Genomic DNA, 22,691 nt, shown 5'->3' with positions numbered 1-22,691 from the left:
AAATCACAGCTGCATTTATGGTGCTAAACTCTTGCCCCTCATGCCACAGGAGTGGCAGGAGAAGCATTTCCAAGCAGGAAAAGAAGGACAGTGTTTCTGATCCTCTGTTTATCATCACAGCCTCAACAAATATTCTGTAATTAAAAATTTTCATTTTAACAATATTTAAGAGCTCTGGAGAAATAGCTGTAAATATTTATTACTATTTCAAGACTGAAATACTTTGTTCTGGTTTGGCAAGGAGCAGCTTTTGGCTTAGTAACAGGGGGAGTGGGTTGCAGTCAAGACCCGGTAAAGAGTTTGCGGACTCTCCCCCGGCTCCTGGGTTCACACCCACCTCTGGCCCGGCTGGGCCAATCTGGCGCCTCTGCCATCACTATTTAGGGGACGGGAATTTGAAGTGCTGGCAGGAGGTGTATGAGTGATACAAGATGGAGGCGACCACGCGGACCCTTCAGACAGAGAATGAGGAAGGAAGGAGAAGCAATAGACCAGAGACCCCTCTGCAAGCCGTGGCGAGAATGCAAGCTGTGCCCCTGAAACCTGTGGAGATCCATGGCAGGACCGAGAGTTACCAGCAGCTCCGTGTGAGTGAGCCCGGACGGGCGAGGGACTGTGTGGGGAGACGGCCATGGCCCAGGCCGTGTTGGAGAGCCTGCACGCCGCAGAGCAGCCCCACACGAGAGGCAGAGAGGAGCTGCAGCCTTTGGAATAAGTGCACGTCGGAGCAGCCCGTGCAGGGCTGCCATGCGTGTGAGTTACCCCACAGACTTGCAGGGAGGACTGGCGTGGAGTTCACCCGTCCTGAGGAGGGACAAACGGCAGAAGCTCTCGGGAACAGACCAACTGAAACCCCCACTCCCCCCCCGCCCCCCAAACCGTTCAAGGGGGGACAGGGTAAAAACACCGGGAGGAGGGGAGGTGTGGCAAGAAGGTGTTCTTAAAAAGGCTGATCGGACTCTTCATTGTATTACTCTGTGTTGTTTTATCTTGGTTATGTTTTGGGTTTTGGGGGTATGTTTTAGTTGATGTTGCATTAAATTATTTTCTGTTTTCTTCCCCAAACCGAGTGGCCTGGTCTGTTTTGTCCTGAACCTTAAGCGGCAATTCAGCTCTCCCTGCCCTTGGGCAATTCTCAGCCACTTCGGTACTCGAGGCTAATCGTGGTCTTTGTTCCCTGATGAGCCTAAACCACCACATACTTTTACACATTGTATCCAGCCAGGTAACCTCATTTAGAGGGTGAAGTCCTTTTCCTAAAGCATAAATAATAACCAATTGAAGACTCAAAATGAAGGAAAGGCAAAAAATACCCCATCACTGATGGACTGGACTGGGACCCAGGACATCCAGCTTCAACTCCCAGAGCTCATCTACATCTTTCATGTGGACACAATCAATGTAGCAGAGGTGTCACTGGTGGGAACTACTGTAGCTGAGGTTGCTGAATTCTTTCCATAACACCCTATTTTCACTCCCCTGAATGTTTGCTAAATGGGAATATTCAAGAGGAGGTTTTATATATACATGGTTCTTAAATCGCACTTGGAAGTTTAGGGATGTGAGTTTTCAGTAAAACAGATTATGTTTTTTTAAGAAAACAAAACTAGGGAGGAAATTTGCTATTTTGTCCTCTCAAATATTACTGCAGCTCTTTCCGTGAGAAATATAAGCGTACAGATGCTTTTGAGCAGGGGTGTGAAATACAGAAATGGAGTTATCTTTCTGTAAGAAATGTGTCAGTTACTGTCTTTATGACTGTCCAGCCAAATCTACTCATTTTAAGCCTCTGAGAAATGCCATTAGAATTTGGCAGTATTGTCAAAACTCCCTCTTCTCAACATGCATGCAAAATTTGGCCTTATATTTCTTAAGCTAGACATTCAGAAAAAAAGAGGCCTCAAATTTGGTTTAAATTATTTGCATTAGCATCACGAACTCTCTTGTGTTCCCTCTTTACACTCAAAAGCACAAAGCCATCTCAGCTGCCTTGTGCCAGGAGACCTCTCCCTTTCTGTAGTTCATTGTCCACAGCAGAAAATATCTTCCAAATCCTACAGCTGAGGCAGCAGTCTTGCAGACAACAACCTGCATTTTACAGCCCTGGTTTATTTCTAGTGCTTGATCCATTCTTTACTCAAACAGATAAAAGCCTTCAAGCACTTAAAATACAAATAAGGAAAGAGAAAACAAAACGAATGACAGAGAGATCTGTAAGTATTCAAAAGGCAACATTAGCCTATTTATTTGCACACTTCTGTACCCTCTTCGCAATGTCATTGCTATGTCAGTGCCACTACTCTGGTTATACACTAATAAAACAACAGCAACAACAGTTTCCCCCCACTGCCAAGTGATTCTCAGGTCTGAATATTGTACATTAAGGTAATAGCATTTGTCTACTCCAAATATATGACCATAAAGGGGAAGCTGGATCATACAAGGGTAAAAATTAATAGTACAGTTTTAATGCATTAATACATCACTTTACATTTCTCAACTGTACAAGGTTAGGACACTATAAATTTCACAGGAAATATACATAATAAGCAATCTACTAAACAGAGAAACCTATTTTAAAATACTAACTATAGAACGATCCCCATTTACTTTCACACATAACACATCAAATAAAACACTAATGTCACATTAAACATAATAGCAATTTCTAGGAGATAAGAAATTAAAACCTTTAAGACAAATCCTGTGAAATGACTTTACTCCATAATTTGAACTGCTGTCTGGTAATATTATGCAAGTAAGAAACAAAAGCAAGTTATCTATCTTAGTTATCTAAGCAACTATTGTGAACTCCTTACCTTGGCTATAATTAATGCAGTTTTGAGCCATAAATTCTACTGGTTACATTTGCAACTTAAAATACAGTCACCTCATCACTTAACTATCAGCATACATAGTTAATAATTGTTCACCTATTTCATTTCTGTAACAGGGAATTCTGCTAAATATGTTAAGAAGACAGTAGTTAGTAAATCACAATGTATCACTGAAGTGCCAGGATCAAACTAGACTGCTGTCAATGGCAATTCAATAAAAAACAGTAACATGGAGGCTTCTCCCATCCTGATCAGCAATATTTAGCAGCTTTCAGTAAATTAGTAGCAAGTGAATTCTGCTTGTGATGCAGAAAGTCCCCACGCTGAACACACTTCAGTGGAGACAAGCTGCACAGAAGGTACTTACATGCCTCTCCCCAGCCACTCAGCCCACCCAGTAAGCCTGTCCAGATGCTGCCATGAGAAACAAACTGCCTGGAAGGTTGAAAGCAGCCAGTGCAAAACCAGGTATCCCATGTTAAGACAAAAAAAATCATCAGGTGTGTATCAAGTTCAGGTTTCCTAATGCAGTAAACCATTAAAAATAGTAACACTATCACTGTACACCCTCAGGCATCACTGTAAACTACTCACACCATAAATAACACACTGATAACACAGACAGTACACTGAAGGTGAGGAAAATCAACACCACAACAAAATCAGTGAGAGGTTCCGTAGCTGTATTTAGAAATTAACTCATTAATAATGCAAAAAGAAGTAATGATTAGTGCTACCCTACACATGCTTTTTCATTTTGATATGAACATGAGTTTATTACACTGCACTTATAATCCAAATATCTGCCATAGCAATTTGATGTAATTGTTTTTCCTGTTAATTTCATTACATTACTTTCAATGCTGTAAGTAATAAAATGCTGACTCTGTTTCACTGCTGGCTGACAGACACTGCTCAATGTATCTTCTTCCCTATCAAGATTTAAACTAGCCTTATATAATTTAAAAGCTCTGAAAGCCCTAATCCAGCAGAATCTAATGTTTCCTGAGGCTAAGCAGCAGCCTACCATCATGTCATGCTTTACAACATCTATTCAGAATTCATGAGTCCAACAAGAATTAGGAATACTGGAAAAACAGAGTTTATGGAATAAATGAGAAGAGATTTGATTAAAAAAATATCAGCTTGGCAGAACAGAAGGTATTTATAGAAACCCTTCCTGTACTACCTCTCCTCTACATTTACACAACGCTAACTGGAAAACAACCCAAAGCCATTGAGTTTAGTTCCCATGATCTCAATCATGTAATGCAATTTCAACTTTTATGGGAAAGATTCATTAAAAAATATTCCATAAAATAAATTGGCTTTACTTTCAGCTAGGAAATGTGGAAGACAGACATTTTCTCATTTGCAAATCATGTCATCACCAAAGCAAGCATCACTGGGAGAAAGGAAGCAAAAATCACTTCTGTGGTACCAGAAGTAGATTGTTCACATTTTATTTCTCAATACTCAATTTAGGAAATACGTTACCTGGATAGTACAAAAATACACATAGTCATTTGGGAATCTGAGCTGAAGATAAGAGGAAAAGTACTCCAGATTAAATTTAAAGCAATGAAGAAGGGTTTGGACTATCAGCAACAGACTGAAGAGGACATGGAAGCCCTATGAACTTTTGGAGAAGGATTACCTTTCAGTCTGGTATTTGTACAGCAATTAGTGGTAAAAAGCTTGGGTTTAGAGAGATACATAATAATTAACTACAAATAAATGAATATAGTTAATAACGATTCTCTATTCACTACTATGATCACTTCCATGAATGATATTTCATGATTTCAAAATCTCCTTTCCCATCATCCAAGGATAATGATGGTGATGGAGATATACAGAGAGTTGAGCAGACAGGATAAACAGAAATGTTCATCTATCTCCTCTAACAAATCTGTCACTGTTCCCAGGATTCTGTCACATTAATTCCATTATTGAGCACCAAAGAAAGAAGTATGAAGAGGCACAGGGAGCTACCAGGTATGTGTACACATCCCCTCGTGGCAATGCACAAAAGACAAAGAAGAATTGGAAGATAAAGTCTGGAAAACTAAAGGAGCAGTATGAGGTTAAATATCCTGATAGCCAGAGAAATCCTACAGACAGTTCAATTTAATACCTCAAATCAGTGTTTTACTTCTGGCACCCACTGGCCAACCTGAAAGAACAGCCTTGCTCGCTGCAGGGTGAAAGGCAAGCGTACATCCACACAGAGAGGATGGAGAAAACACTTGCTCTTTGCACAGCTGCTGCATAGTCTTTCACAGTTATAGCAATCTCAGTAGAACCAACCTGTGTGAAGCAGTGTGGGTGGCTCTGAAGTCAAATGCAAATCACAGGTGAATAGAAATTTGAGGAAATAAAGACAGGGAAAGAGCTTGTTTCCATTTCTTTCATATATTCCAAAATTGCAGTGATTGTTAATCCATTATCATATAAATTATAGAGCTAGGCACCTTAGATCAAATATTCATGAAAACAACAACTTTAAAGCTATCATCAGATAAACAGGAAAAACCTTACATAAACATTAGAAAAAGATGCAGGACATAGAGAAATACATACATGTGCATACAAACAATACATTTACATACAAAAAATGTATGCTAGTATACTAGTCTATCATAGCTACCAAAACATTCCTTGCCATATGAAAGGTCAAGAAAGACATATGGACATATGCACGGGGCAAATATTCTTCCCACCTATAAAAGGGCATTTGCTCACCATCTTGAGAGCCGTAGACCAGAGACAGAGAAGAAAACAGCAATCTTTGCGCGCAGCAGTGCTGAATAACCCAAGCATATTGTATCAACTCTGCTTAACCATTGCAAAATGTTGTTTTGTACCAACTATGTTTAATTCTTCAGTGTTAGCAACAAGAAGGGCTGGTGCTTTTGGTATTTAAAACTAAAGGCAGATATAGATACTTCAAGCTGAACAAAAACTAAAAGAGTAACCTGCAATGTGTAACCTTGCAGACAAGATCAGAGAAGCCAGTACCTGCACAGATGACAAAACAAACACGGAACTAATACAGCACTTGGAACAATTCATCACAAGTGCCTCAGGGGCAGATTTACAAAAGATGCATGTAAGCGCTTCACAAGACTTTCAGGAGCTGTCAGCTATAAAAGCTGCCTAACACCTACTCACTGCAGAAGCCACCAGCCCCTTGAAAAGGCAATGTAATTTCTGTGCCTAAATTACTCCATTGATCTTGCGGGCTCCCATCTGCAACTGCAGGCACCTAAATGCCTTTGTACCTCTTACCAGTCTGGTACCTACTGTCTCACTGAAAATTACTGCGCACTGCTGTCTGAAGTACCTATGGTACTTTTAAAACTGTGCCTGATTGATGTTCGGGTACTTTTGAGGTTTTTTTCCTTTGGCAAAAGGCTAAAAAAGACAAATGTAAAAACAGGATATTGTAAAACCTCATCTTATGGCCCGTGAAAGCCTTGATGTAAATCTTAGTTGCAATATTATAACATCTCATATCAGGACACTGAGAGCAAGGCCACAGGTTGCCACACCTGTTTGTCACATCACAGGAATTAGAGATATTTCATCAGATTTGTAAAAGGAAATGATTTCTTACTGATATCCTCCCTTTGCCACAGAAGCATCTTCACAAGGCCTCACCCAGCTACCAGGCAGTGATGACAGACCTGGAATTAGTTTTGTTCCAGCAGCCAGCACCTGGGATGAGTGAGGAAGAGAAGCTTCCAAAAGCCTGACTTGCTATTTACTTTTCAATATTTTCTGCAAGCTCCAACTGGAACATATTGCTATTTTTGCACCAAAGTGCAAAAAAATTATCACCAAATCTTAAATCCCACTTTGTTATAATGTAAACCACTGATCTGAAAACTTCATACTGGAAGTCTCCTCCTTTTTTTCTCTCTCTGACAAAAAGAGGGAGTAGCAGTGATTTGCATCCCCTCTTTCCGGGATTAACCCATAAACTTCATTCTAGTTAGCAATTCATTAATAATCCCCCAGAGAAAAAAAGAAACAAAAGCACAATTTATTTTCCAACATCAGAAAGATGTTGGGTGTTTGACATTTGATATCTTGACTGCAAGATGTCTTGAAAGATAGAACAGAATTTTGTGTCTTCCCTCAAAATGTGGACTGAGGGGTTTTTGGTGGGGGCTTTTTTTTGGCAGTACCATTGTGGAAAACTGCTGAAAAGTTTCAATTACTGCCACTGTGATAAATACTAGAGCTACAAGTGAATACTCAGCAGGAAAATACACATGGAATAAAAGATGACTATTGCATGTATACATGTGTTTGTGTAAACAAGACCATGTACTGACAGGATTTTTGTTCCAAACAAGAAAAGCCTGGAGAAATAGGTCATACCTTTTAAGAGCTAATTTGTATTTCTTTGTACCTTCTATTGGCTGAATTAATCAGCAACTATGTTTATAATGTCTTTCCAGTTGCACTTATAGCTGGTTCCATGGAAGTAGTGACACATCTTTGTTATTACTTTCTGTCTCTAAGCCCAGAACTCACGGCTCCCTACCCAGCATCACAGCAAAACCCAGGTTTGCTTGCCAGGGTTAGGGCCAGGACCCTCGTGCCACAATAAAACAGGAATTGCTGGGGAATGTATCCTCCCAGCACAGTAATCCCAGGTGCCCACACAAACCCTCAGAAGCCCCATCCCTTCTTCTCACCCAGCTCTCCCAGCTACCACTGCCCATGCCTCTGAGCTCCACAGTGTAACCCAGAGACCCCATCCCTTCCTCCCTGTTTGGACAGCCTGTCCCTGAGACAGTTGGCTCAATCACACACTGGATTCTGCTGGTTGGGAGCATCAGGAAACAGCAGATAACAGCTGAGATTGTTATAAGCTCCCTTCCATCTTTGCAGGCACAGACTTCTATGAAACACAAAGAACCTGAGACAGCAGTTGTCTGTATCTGTAAAAAAACCCGATGGAAACTGGCTAAGGGATTAAAAAGTTACTGAGGAGGGTTGAGGGAGGTTGAATCAAATGATCTCTGGAGGTTCCTTCCAACTCCTGCCATTCTGTGCTTCCATGTGATTCTGCAAGTTTGTTGGTCTCTCAAAGGGACTCACGAAAGAAAGGTAAAACCCATGACTTAGTTTTGTTTCCCTAGGAAAATAAGCAAAATATTACAAAATGTTAGCTTCTGTTTCTTGCACGTTGCCTTTCAAGTTGTATTGAAAGTTGATGCATTTACAAAATCTCATAGAAGCCAATATTATTCTTGTTAGAGATTTCTGCCAGCACCATCACTCAGTGAACTGACTAAAGGAGGATAACCATGTCTCAGAGGGCTTCAGGCAGGCTCTGGAATACATCCCTCGTGGTTTGGGTATACCAAACTTCAGGGTCAGCGCTCCCTCCCCTTTTCAATGGCTTTTGTGCCAACAACTAAGCAGCAGAATCCAAATGTAACTCAAGAACAAAATGCTACATTTGTTTTGATCACATTAAAGTCAGAAGCAGCTATTAAAAGAAGATGTAGCAGATGACTGGGCCCCAAAGAGCCACAGGCAATAAATTCACATGGCAGTTCTGTTTCATAACTTAAGTCCTACTTATTCTTTGTCTATTCTAATTACTCCCTGATATGGAATTAATGCAGAAATCAAATTAAATGCTCAGGAAAATATACAAATCAGCTGGCCAGAAAAAAAACAACTATTAAAACCAATTAGGTAAATATGTCAATTTAGAAATACGTAATGTGTTTCTGCCTGAGCAAATGTACAAACACGAAGCTGAAATTGAGACTCATGATTCCAAGAAAGGAGCAGCTTCTCTGCATCTTACAGAGAGGTTTGATATTACCATGCTGGTGGCCATGTCTCGGTGGCCCACTGCCTTCAGAGAGCACCACTGCTTGCAGATGGTGCTGAGGAGAAGTACATTCAGATCTATAGTGACTCTTTTCTGAAAAACCTCCCCCAAAAAGAGCTATTACACTGAGATGGATAGCACTGTAAACTTGTAGCATGGATACAGCAATACACTGATTGCATAAATTGAGTTTATCTAAGTTAATATAAAGTGTAGATGAAAAATTGATGTTTTACACTGAGATTATCTCAGCAAAAGTAGCCGCACGTAGAGAAATAAGTCACAGTAAAATGAGAGAGGTGCCTTCTCTCCTCTGCATATACAGTAAGAGAACTATCCCATGAGAACTCTTTCACAATAAATATATAAAAGAAATGGTTTTGAATACAGCAAGATCTGTGAATGTGTTACTAACTCAGACTTGGTGATGCTCCTACAATTCATGACATTTTCGAAGCAAAGGGTGCAATAAGATGGCTTTTAAAAGCCCGAGTTCATTGAATGTTAACACAGTGGTCAACGCAGCAAACACAGCTGCTGGTTAAACTAATTCTTTAAAGCTGATGATGTGAAGAAGTGTATATAACTTTATCTCTGAGTTTCTATAATCAGGAGCTATGCAACAAAGCCCAAAGAGGCAACAGCAGCAGTGTAGTTAATACCCTCCAGGCACTTGCACACTCCAGTACAGACTGTAAAGTTTGACATGTGCCAATACAGCACTCGAGGAAGAGGAAGTCCATGCAGAAAGTACTTACTATGCAGAAGCCCCACAAAACTAAATGCATAGCATATGTGGCACAATTTTCAACCTGGACACTTTGCAGAAGAGTTGAAAAACTCCAGACAAACCAACAAATTCTGGCATCACAAACACTGCCTGCTTCTGGGCTTCAGCCCAGACCTGGCCACTGAGTGTAGGACCTCTGGCGAAGTACCCATGGCCAGGGCCATGTTCAGTATAAGCAAAAGAGATGCTACCCTGAAGATACTGCTTATGGTAGTCTCTTTTATTCCAAACTATTGGAAGGATATTTATTACTTCTTGAAGAAGCTGAAGAACACCCTGGTTTGGCAGCTGAGAGAACACATGCTGAGGCAGCTGCAGGAGATGCATGTTAAATAATTTTGTCTCTTTTCTTGAATATTGCTACATTTTTTTCTATCACAGATAGCTTAACCAGTAATCCTAAAAATGCTCCTAAGAACAATCTTTACTGCACAATGGGATATGTACACATTAGCAAGTACTTAAAAATAACCCTATTGATAAAAACATGCACCAGAAACCTCATCTAAATGGTACTCTTTCATAAACACCACTAGTATATATTTTGAGAACAAACTTGTGCATAAAACTTCATTTAACCAAAGTTTTCCAAATTATATTGCCACCTCCATTACAACAAACCACTTGTATTAAATAGGAAGCAAAGTATGTTCCTTGCTCCAAAGTGAAATTATGTTTCCCTTTTAGATGTGCAGATTTTCAAAGATGCAATGGTAATATTTGTAAAAAGTAGCTTCCCTAAGGAGACTGTGACACCAGCTAAAATGGCAATCCTTCAAATGTTTACAGGAATAAATGTCAATGTTGGCATTGAGAAGAGTACTGATATAACAACAGTGTTATGTTACTCTGATAGGAATAAGTCTTATTTCATACAGATATCAAGTAACAAAAGAATGTTACTTTTCATTACATAACTGCTGTCTCTTAAAACTTTTCATGTGTTTAAGTAATACTGAAGAGAAAGAATGGCATTTTCTGTAAAGACTGTAAAAGAGGAAAGTGCTCTGTATTAATAAATCTTGGTTTGCAGAAGTACACATTCAATGCTTAAAAGGCAAAGCCATATTATTTAGCAGTTTTCACACACACAAATTGACTGAAGGTTTTAAGAACCGTAGTTTACTAGTGGATGATGTGAGGTAAGAAGTATGTGTTTTTGAAGTTATTCACTCCCAAACTACTTTCCTGTGAAAGTAAAGAAACCAAGAGAAACCAGAGAGACCAAACTTTTAATAAAAACAGAAGCACGAATCAATGTACTTGAGTCTCTCCACTCTCAAACAAAGCGTGTTTGGATATCAAAAAAATGGAAAAAAACATGAGTGAGAAAACTTAAAATACACATATTTCTGTATTTTTCTCTTCCTTCTAGAAAAAGAAGCCGAGAATATCAAAACAGCAATTACGTGCCACTCTAAACTGAAAGTTCATGGTATTCTTAAAAATGTCATATCCACCTAAGACCAGAAGCACAGATCAGTTTAACTAACGCGGGCAACCGTTGTCTGGCTAACAACTAATATCTACCAAAACAACTTATCATTTTTTACAGAGGAAAACCAATTTTAAGAAGGCATACATAACTGCACTACAGTTATCGAGCTTCCAGATTATTCCTTACTGAGATTTATTGACATTGTCCTAGTCACTGAAGGGCTCAACTGATTAGCAGTACAAGTTGTTGGGCACCTTAAAATGGCAACTTCAACTTGTTAAAGTATGGGCTTTAGAAGAGCATCGTGTCATCCTATATATTTAATGCCCTCCATAGTAGATTTGCCTTTTTCTTTGAATTACGGAATCATAGAATTGTTTTCATTAGAAAAGACCTTTAAGATCATCAAGTCCAACCAATAATCTCACACTGCCAAGCCCATCACTAAATCACATCCCTCTATCTACACAGCTTTTAAGTATCTCCAGGGATGATGACTACCACCTCCCTGGGCAGCCTGTGCTGTAATTGGTCATTATTGTAGTAAGAAAAGGAAAAAATCCTCCTTCTAAAAACATCTCTCCCTTGGCAGTATCTCACACGTGAAACAGCACATACTTCAGATCCAGCTCACAGGTCAGAGACTCAGTCCACACTCACTGGGCTCCCTGGGACTCCCGTTGCTTTCCATGAAAGCAGGACCAGGCCAGATCTGCAAGTCTAGCCATGGCTAGACCTAATCAATCATGGTAATATCCAAATAGTTTAAACAATTCAACAAAACCAATGGAGTGAATTTAGTCTGGCTACAACGATATTAAGAATTGTTCTCTTTGTGCACAAATAGATGGCTTTGATTTCAGCAATAATTACCAAGACAGGCAATTTTAGAATCAAATTAGCAGTTTAAATAACTGTAGAAACTTTACACAGAGATTTCTTTGATTGGGCAGCTGAAATAAAAGCTACAGACATCTATCCTACATATACTCTGCACAATATGCTACATTATTGTGGCCTGTAGTTAATACTGTCGAAAACAAATTTTGTTCCAGTAATATATTCCTATAAGATTATCTCTTTTGAGTGATTTTAATTATCTGCATTACATTGAAAAATACTGGATATATTAAAATATCCGATAAACTCTGACTATTCCATACTTTACCTCAGTCCTGTTTCCATTATCTACTGCTTTTAATTCATCACTGATGTTTCAAATGAGCCATTGGCTTTTCAACAAAATACACACTGCCCAGTTAGTTCATCTAACAGGGATCAGCATTCTGCAGCATGCTAGAGGACTGTAGTCTAATTACAGATAAGTATTATATGTGCTTCCCTTCGAGCGCTCAAAGAGTTTCATTAATTGCAGTGGCTGGCTTGGGGCCTCTTTAGAGGACAAAAAGAAGATTAATATTAAAACTCCACTCTAGTCTCCTACCTAGGACACTGAGACCCACACTGCAGAAAGAGGGAAGACAAAGTCAACACAAAAGGAAAACAAACCACCTGAAATCTCACCAGCACAAAAAAACAGCCGTAGAGTTTCTGTGGGCTTTATGTGAGGCAAGATTTTCAGCAGTGTATTTCTAGCTGCCAGACAAATTGTAACGAGAAGCACGATCGAGCTCTATCTAATACAATCGTAACACTCTAACTCTTCAGTTGCATTTGAGGAGTAAAGTCTTAACAGTGTTCACCTGGCATCCCGTTACCTCTGCCTGAAAAACCTGCAAACCAAAGAGCACTATGTGGTCTGCAACCAAAAAGTCTATTTGACTCAGTATGCTAGTTGTCTTTAATCCCTGCTCCCCATCCTTCTTAAAGTCATTCCTATGCATAGCTTTCAGAACTTGACTTAATAAACTGATACCAATTTTCAGCTTGAGATACCCTAACACCAGCTGAGCACAGAGACACTGGGAATAGGGTGCACCTTGACTTCCACGTTGTTCATGAAACAGGAGGCACAGAGCCCTCAGAAGTGTCTCCAACACCAAAGTAGTGTTTGGTTTTCCAGGAGGTTATCTTCCATTCACCTCCTTAAGAGTTGGATATTCTTTAAGTGTTAATTATTCAAATTTTGGATGTTCTGTTTATCTATACAAGAACATAGGAAAAGCCATCCTGAAGCAAACAGGATCCATTCAGTCTCCATCCGTCAGTGCAAAGCGACGGGTGCATCAGACCTACATTTTGGGAGTTCTTCAAGTACCCATTCTGGGGGCAGAAAGTCCTACAGCTAGAGGAAGTGCGAAGCAGCATTGACTGGTTTTGAATTAGACTTTCATTTTTTCTCAATTGCCAATTGTCCCCTTATCCCTAGTGCTAGGACAGAAAGCAAACAAAGAACAGTATTTATCTTTGTTCTATAATATGCTGACATCTAAACAGGGTAAATGGGAACTGTCAAACAGAGATTTTGATATTGCCAATGATGATGGACCGGATTAGCAGAGGAAGGATTTGATTAATGATGGACAAAAAGGGTTGGAATAATTAATGCCCAGTAACAAATTTTTACAGACAATGAATCACTTTAATTTTATATTTCTATCAGACTACATATTTGATCTAATACTCTTAGATTTCAATGAGGCATTTGACTTTTACAGCTCACATTTTTATTAATAAAATATAAAATGAATGTGGTACATATGCAATAGATTTTAAATTATTAAACTGAGCAGCAATACTTCTAATAGATCCCCATGGGGACTGATTCTCAGCCTTGCACTCAATATTTTTATCAGTAACCTGGAGGAAATCAAAACTATCTCTGATAAAAGTTCTCAGGTGATGACTAGGAAGGCAAGGAACAATGAAGTGGGCAGATGCAGCCAAGTAACAGATCACATGTCTGGAAATAAAGACTACAGACCAATTTCATGGGAAAAGATTGTCTACAGTGGGGAAAAATGATGAAGGATTATGTCTACTGAGAAGCGTGCACTTTCCACAAGTAGGTGAAGCATTGTTGCGTCGGGGATTGTTAACCTCACATTTGTTGATTTTACCAAAGTATGCAGAGTAGACTCACTCTAAAAAGGAATAGATCTTGGAAGCAGAGGTGAATAATCAGATCAATGGGAGCTTGACAGGAGTAACAATTCAATTCTCATATATGGAGAGATGAACACTACAATAAAAAATAGTATTACATCTGACAGTGATGCTGATGCCCTTTCCTGATGAACAAGGAATACCAGACCAGCTCTGGAGGCTGCAGTTCCAGAGGGACATCAGACTGGAAAGACTTCAAAGAGGACTCACAAGAATGACAAAAGATATGTAAAATGTGCTTTTGATTGAACCATCTGAGAACTCAAAGCAAAAGGCATCATTTGATCACAGTCTACAGATAGCTATGCATGGAAAAGAGATTTCAGAGCTCTTCAGTCTGCTAGATGATGTGGCTAGAAAATGCAGTGGGGCAAATTCAGCTTTGAAATTATATCATTTCCAAACATGACAGCAACACCTTTCACCAAGAGTTGTGGTGGACTGCCCAGCCCCTTCAAATTTTCAGTTAGGATCACATAGTCTTTTAAAAGTTACCTGGAGTTGCCATTCTGGAATCATTCAGTAAAACTAAGAGAAATTCTATGGTCCACCTTATGCAGAAGACAATTTTGACACTAATAACTCCGTTGTAACCTAAATGCCTAGAAATCTTTCACCAATACAATTTTTTCATGTTCTATACTGATTCTTATGGCTGATCACTACCTTTCTCCAACTCGTACTATTCTTTCAGATGGGGCATGACCAGAAGAAATGCTGCCATGTGCTCAGGAACAACCCAAGCTGATTTACAAGACTTCATATACAGCTGCTAGGTAAAACATAACGGTGTCTCAGAGCTCTCAGTAGGTAGCAATCTGGTAAAATTCCTTTTGAAAATAACTCAATAATTTTATATTAACTATGCTTGTGGACAGGACTCCACAAGCTTTTTACAAGTGTTTCATTAGCCAAAGAAAATATAAGGTAGGTATAGAAAATAATGATTTTCAAAATATCAGTAGAGCCACAAACAGGACCCCATAAAATATCTAATCAATACTCTCGATGATTTACCTTGCAAAAGACTGCTGCCTATAGCCAATTTAGAGATCAAGCTCGAATCCTCCCATAAGTCAAACTTTTGAGTCTGAACTTTGGGTACTAAAATTTGCATAGGGAAACATATTGATAAATTCAGCTGCTAGCAGCTTTCAAAATATCTCTATTACTAACCACTCCATGCAAAATCTGGGCAGTTCCTAGCATGTTATGGACTATCAACAATGGACAGTTTTTTCCAAATCTACTTTTACATGAACATCTAATTCAGCAGCTACATTCAGTATAAGAATAAAGAATCAAAGACAAACTACAATGACAGAAAACTGTAAAGATGCATTCCTTTTCTTAACTAGCTATGACTCCTGTAACAATCCAATTTTTCATCACCAGTACATTTGTCTGCCAAAGCTATTCATCAGATTAGAAGAAAACTACACAAAGAAAGAAGTACACAAATCTCTAGTGCTTTCTTTCAAATCAGCTTTTCTGAACTGCAGAGATGAAAATCACATGATGTAACTCATTTCTATTATTTTCAAAACAAATAACCTTTTTTTCCTAACAAACTGATCCCAAGGATAAACTTCTATTTTTCAACCTTTTCCTACAAATTTTACCCTGGTTGCCAACACATTTTGCTTATCTCAGTTATTTCATTGTTTAAAAAATACCACGGAACACTGAGAGATCTTTGTTTCCCATTCTTTTGGAATCTGGCTTTTGACATTTTCATTTCCACACATTTAAAGGTTTAGCCTTTCTTTTCTCATGCTAACACTTAAAAAAATCTGACTCTTAGCATTGTGAGTTACACATATTTATGTAACAATCTTGTGTTATCCTAGCTAGCAACTACATACGGTTTCATTTTACAAAACCCACACCTCTCAAACGCAGAGCAGCAATTTATTTAAAGACTTCTTACTTACTTTCAACTAAAGACACTGTAGTGAAATCATCATATCACTAAACAGTACAGTGATGCAGGATATTTCTGCTGTTTTCTTATTACCTGAGTACAGATGGATTTTAATTTATATTGGCTTGCTTCAGGAACTTTTTATCACCACCTATCTGCAGGAGCACTTAGGAAAACACATGATCAGTAGGTATATTGTATACAAAGACTTTCCTAGAGAGCGACCATAATCATTATATTCAACACAGAGGCTTTTTTAGCAATAATAAGGCCATCACATACACATGAAGGTAATTCAGGAGAAATTTCAAAAGAAGAGAAACTGCTGCTTCCCTGATAGATGCATTAAATCTGATGATAATACCTGAAAATTGGAGAATATGCCCAGAACACTTATATTCCCTGTTTACAGGCTTGCATAGCTTTTCTTCTAGTTTCTCCCATCTGTTCTTCCTAGTCAAAGTGAGTAGGAATCCATCAGTGTATTTCCTTTAAAAGAACAATACTAGTATATTGGTAACAGGTGATAAAATCATAGACAAGGTATTGTCAATAATTTCAAACCTACAGCAATGTGTGGTGAAGAAAATGTGGAAACAGGCAGACAGTCTTCTAATCTGGATCTTTATTTTTTTCCATCTTTGAATGTTCTGTCATGTCTTATCCATGGCCCTCAGGATCAGCAGTAAGATGCAGATCAGTTCAGTAAGTGCAGTAGTTTCTCCCTTGGACTCAGTAGAAGGGAGTTAAAACAGTGAATTTAAAAAAAAAAGTTTCAGTGATTTATTAAATCCATAAATGAAAAAGTACTCTCAGTCTCCTTCCTCTTGTTCATCAACCTGACCTCAAGCAAGTGTAGATTTCAGAAAACAGTGCAGCAAAAATGTGGAGGACACAACAGAGTCACAGAATTGATTCTATGGTTTTGGTTGGAAAAGACCCTTAAGATCATATCCAATACACTCGTGGATGACTGAACGTGACTGAAAATAAGATTCAAAAGTCCTTCTCTAACCATGGGTCTCAAACAGCCAGTCATCATTCCTTAGAGGCAAAACAAGAACACTCTTAAATGTCACCCAAGGTACCAGATGTTTATCTTAATCTACAGCAAACAGTGTCATCAAAGTTGTTTCAGTATATATGAATTTTAAGTACCCTGCATCTATATGAATACTAAAACCAGATTATTTACTATCAGCTAATGTGGAGAACAGCTAAGATCCAGAAATGCAGTGGAAGAAGGTAACTCATGACTGGTGGATCTATACCAGGTGTACCCACCCAATCCATCCATGCATCTTTTTGCATGTTCCTGGTGGCCCAATCTTTCAGCCCACGCTGTAGATTCCTGCTTTGTTTTGAACAAAATGAGTCAGAATTTGAACTTTTCACTATTCTTTCTCAGGATATCTGAAATACCTGCACGTATTTTGTTCTCTTGACATAATCAGACAGAACATTTAATGTTCTGAGCAACGTGACCAACACAAAAATATTGCTTTCATTAAATTGATAATTCTAGAGAGCAACCACAGGAGATGTAGAATGCTTTTTAATATGTCCTTAACACAGAGCTGGATCCAAAGAAGGACTCACGCCTCAATACAGTAGTGGCCCTCGCCTTCGCAGCAGCTCCTTTGGCAGTGGGAACCAACCCATACACTTCCAGATGTACACTTCCAATTCTCATGCTTTTTGTGGAGTTTCAGGAGCTGAGAGGCATTGGGTTAGTGCTCAGGTATGAGCCATCTATCAAGAGCCACGGTCTGTGGGAGGTGGGACTGGAAATTTGGCAGCTGGCACAGAGCACTTTCCAAGTTGTTCAATCAAGGCTCCAGCTGGGAGAAGCAGCCACTGCGCTGGAGGTGCCGTTATTGTTTTTGAAATGGTTGTTAATTAAGGTGAGATCTCACTGTGCTAGTGTTCAGCAAACACAGGGAGAAAAGGACCTTTCCCTGACAAGTTTATTGTTCAAACAGGCTACACAAATAAGTATAAAGGATGATAGGTCTATTCTAATAAGGTCTATTCTAATGTTCCTTAAAATGTCATTTCCCCAGCTCCCCTCCCTCTGATAAGCTCTAAAGCTCACAGCTGTGAGCAACATGCCTCTTTCTCCCTTTTACTCAGCAATAGTACAAGTGTATTTACCAGCTGAGAAATCATCCACCAAGACCAGATCAGCTTTCGATAGCTGCCTCTCGAAGTTACACCCATTTCAGAAACTGCCTCCCTCTTCTTCCCCCAAGGAAGATGGTTGCCCAGGGTTCATGCCTCTGGCTCACGAGGGAGTTTTACCTGGATAGAGCATGCTAAGAGTCAACCCAAAACAACACATTCTCTCATTCATTTTCCGGCTCGCGACTTTCTGCTTTCTTGACAAACATATTGAGTTTGACTGAATTTTTGCACTTGTTATTCTATAGTCCATCAGAAATCACAGTTACACACTTCTGATTATCGTGGGCAATGCAATTTTGTTTTAAACCTGAATTAAAGCAGTGGTCCGGGGGATGACATACTGTGGAAATTAAGGGTTAACTCCACATATCACTGAGCGGTTCTGTATGTATCCAGCTAAAGAAGCATAAAATACTTCTATAATTAAGAATATAGCTTCTCATCTTCTGTTTGAAACCTAATCACTCTGTACTTGATGGCAGAAGTGCCCTGAGGCACTGACAAGCACTGAGGTCTGGTTCTGAACCCCTAACACAGAGATAACCAATCTCTCCCCTCTTAACACCTGGTAGCCCAACACCTTGTGCTCTAAGAATCCCTTTGCAGGGAGATCTTTTCCCTTTGTGTTGAATTTTTATCAAGGTCATGGGAAATAATTGTTACCATAGGTATTTTAAATCATCTGAGAGATCAGGGAGCTCTGGAGTTGTCTACAGAAGCACTAACACCGATGGAAAACTTCTGTCTTTACCCTCCATGCCTCAAATTTTCTGCATTGTTACACACCCAGTGATGTCACGTGTTGCAAACAAACCCAACAGAAGAGCCAAACATTCATCTGTGAGAGTGTCTACCCATGTAGAGACATAATTTTCCAGTTGACACAAGTATTGCCCAGCAGAGAAAGCTGTAGTAAACAGAGTGCATGACAAATTCTCTTCCTAGTGTCTAAAGCAACACTTGCTGCTATTTGGACTTCATGGCAGTAGACCTGCTCTATGAACCATTACAGTAATCATCACAGAAATCAGTAAAAGCACGTTTGCTTAAAAGAATTCCAGACCTACACATAGACTGCTCTGTGCAAACATATAGAAATTAACCTTCTGAGACAAAACTAATGTTCTTGATTGAAAAGCTGGCTCTACTATGTGTTTTGCCCCTGAGTCCAATGGGAGACAGCATTTCCTATGCTCTGCCACACTGGAAGACAGATTTTTCTAGGTTGGTCAACATCCAACTTCTGCACCTTAACAATTTTAACTACTGATAAATGCTGCACATGACTAATAAAGTTTTACTTGCAATTTCAGCTGTAACACTCAAAACTATTAACTACAACAGATTACATTAAGTACCTTAATGTAACTACCTGACAGCCTAAAATTCCCAGGTAATGCCTACCAATGCAGTATTTTCCACTGTGTGTGCTATTTATACTATTATTATGTACTTTGGCTTGGCCCTATTGTAGATTCTCACCTTCTTTCAAAAGCTGTAGCCTGTGAGACACTTACAATGTGTTTTTTTAACTCTATTGGATTTCCTCACTTAAAAGAAAGATAATGGCTGTGTCATAAAGACATGCAGACCACAAAGGAAGACATGGAATATTAATACTTCTCATTCTACTCTTGAATCTAGTGGTCAAGTGGGAAGAGGTGTCTTGTAGCATTGTCAGAAAATACCTCAGCTTTTAAAATTCAGCTCTGAGAGGCCATCTACCTCTGAGGCAAGACACATTTCATAACTTAGATGTGGCGCGTGAGTTCATGCGAAATCCAGACTGAATTGACAAGCAGAGGTGAAAAATTGGCCATTCCTCTGATCTCAGGTCAATCCATCTTATAGAGACAAATCAAGCCACAGTATTTACACATTCAGAATAAGTAATGAAGTATGAGGCACTGTTCTACCAACCTACAACCTACAAATGAGAATCCTTACTATATTATGGCTATAAAACTGACATCATTTGTATATGATTACTGTACATTCACGTTAACAGCTTTGAAACGTGGATCCACAACCCTACTCTTTTCTTAACTCCACAGGATTACTCCAGCCATATATCAATTGTATCCTCTTTCAATTATTTTAACATAGCCTTAAAATTATATTTGGCATCTCTATCTGGCACATGCGATAACTACTAGCAACAGTAATCATTTCTGCATTGAGGTCACCAAGTATATCGACTGATGTAAGAAGTCAGAGCACACAGAATACAGCCTGACAGTCGAGTGAAATAGGTAAAAAATAACCGAGAAATTGTTGGATCTCTCAGTTGTATGTGAGATATAGCACTCAGATCTCAGCAGAGCTTGCCCTCTCCTAACTCCTCCTTGTCTTCCCCTCCTCCCCGCCACACACAGGCAGAATCACTAAAAATCATTCTTCGCTTTAACAAAAGCCTCTGCCCGTACCTCGGTCTCTGCAAGAAACAAGACTTAATCTAACTAGCCCGTCCCAGAGGAAAAGCTGCTATTGTGCGTTACCCAGGAGGACCGGGGAGGCGATCGCAGCGCAGGCTGCCAAGGGGAAAGGCAGAAAACCCGAGCATCCCCTTTTCACAGACGAGTCTCTGTTCAAAGGGTGGGTAAAAAAAAAGGATGCAGAAGACAATAAGGAAAAGCCTGGCTTTCTCCATGCTCGCAGAATTACACTTTACGGTGTAGATTTCATGATTCCAATCTCTCGCCTGCGAAAGCGCGGCTTAGACCCACCGTAGACCCTCTGCCATTGCAGCAGGTGAGGCTGCTCTGCAGGCGGCGGCAACTCCCGCGCAGGGGAGCCCGCGCATCCCGCAGAGCCGCCCTTCCGCGGAGCGGCTCCTTCTCCGCGGGCGACAGCCGCGCTCGGGCCGCCCGCCCCCCGCGCTCCTTACCCGGCTCGCTCCGGGCGCTCGGCAGCAGCGCGACGATCGCCGCCAGCAGCAGGACGGAGCAGGCCAGGCCCGCTCCGCCGCCCGACGGTGGGGCTCTGCGCGGGGCCGCGGCTCCGGGCGCTCCGCCGGGCCCCGCGGGGCTCGCCCCGCCGCCCGCCGCCCGCCGCCACATCCCCGCTCCTCGCACGGCCCCGCCGCGGCTCAGCGGGCGGCGCTGCCCATCGCCCCGCCGCACCGGGCTCTAGAGCAGCGGCTGTGCCGGGCGGTGGCGCCGACGGAGGGGCGGACGGTTCTGCATGCTGCCGGAGGCTCTGCCCGGGCGCCCGCCGTGCCGGTACCGGGGGACGCGGAGCCCGGTGCACCTCAGCGGCGGCGGTGGCGACGCGGCCCCTCCGGCTCCGGTGCGGAGAGCGCGGCGGAAAGCAGCTTCATCGACAAAGGGCTCACGCCGCCGCCAGTCCCGGCCCCGCTCCCCGCCCTCCGAACGCGGGGAGGCGGGGAGCGGAGGCGGCGCTGCCGGGACCGCGGAGACCCCTCCGCCGCTCCGCGGGGCTCGCAACCGTCCGCACACGCCCCGACCGCGCCGGCACCGGGGCCTGGTACTGCGCGGGGCAGCGGGGAGGGAGACGCCCGGGCGGCGGCAGCCCACTGTCCAGCGTCGGCCGCGCCTCCGAACCAGCGGCCGCAGCAGCTGGGGCGGCGGGGGCTGTCTCTGCCCCCCCGTGCCTTCGCAGGCACGTGGAATGCAGCGTCAGCTTTCCACCCTCGTACCTCCTTATTGGTTTTTTTTTAAGCAATTAGTACCCAACGCTGCCTTTTAGGTATAAATGAAGTTGTGTCCACTCACGGTGGTCCCACTAACTGACAAAAGCCCTTCTCTGCTCACTTCAGGACCCATTTGTTGCCAGCTGATGTACCTGTAAGTCTCGGGGCCAGGACATCTCCAAAGGTGGCCCGCATTATGGGAGGTACGAGCAAGCACCTTTCCTTGTGAAGCAGCCCAAGCCCTGCACAGAGCACCAGTGGCAGCATTTCTTCAGCTGCAGAATCAGCTCCAAGAATAAAGAAACTGGAGCATACCACAGGGGTTGACCAAATTGGCAGCTACGCCCTTAGCCACCCATGTTACTCCCTATCTGCCCATGACCACACTCAGCTCTCCAGGCTGAAAGGGGACCTTCAAAGAAGAAAAAACTTGCCCCTACAATGCTTGAAGGTATAGCAGGAGAGCAACCAACATGTAAGATTTATTATGGACATCATAGGAGGTGATCCCCAGCAAAAGGCAGAAGCTGCCTCAGTCACAGTCAGACCAAATGTCACAGCAAGTCAAACACTAAAGTGTTTTCTGTCATTAGCATCTTCAGCAGAGGTAAAGCGACTTATTTATCCTAATATCATCTCTTTCCTGGCACTGCTTCCTTGAGGTCTTTTAGTTCCCAGATCACGTCTGTGGGCAACAGACAGTGACAGTAGGAGGAAAGCAAAGGTGGGCTTGGGGCAGAAGGCGCTCCAGGACCCCAAGAACAGATTCTGAAAGGGTGCAGCATCACCTCCATGCAGGAGGAAAGCTGCCCCAGCTTCCCAGCAATTCCAGCAGAAAGGAAAATAACATATTTTTATGATAAATTCTTAAAAGTTAGATTTGGGGTAGCACAAGCCTCAGCATTATACAGAATATGAAGGGAATGTGTATGTACAC

This window comes from Colius striatus, chromosome 7, assembly GCF_028858725.1.
Source record: "Colius striatus isolate bColStr4 chromosome 7, bColStr4.1.hap1, whole genome shotgun sequence".
In the NCBI taxonomy this organism is placed as follows: Eukaryota; Metazoa; Chordata; class Aves; order Coliiformes; family Coliidae; genus Colius; species Colius striatus.
The sequence above is the reverse complement of the archived record's forward strand: the minus strand, read 5'-3'. Positions refer to the sequence as shown.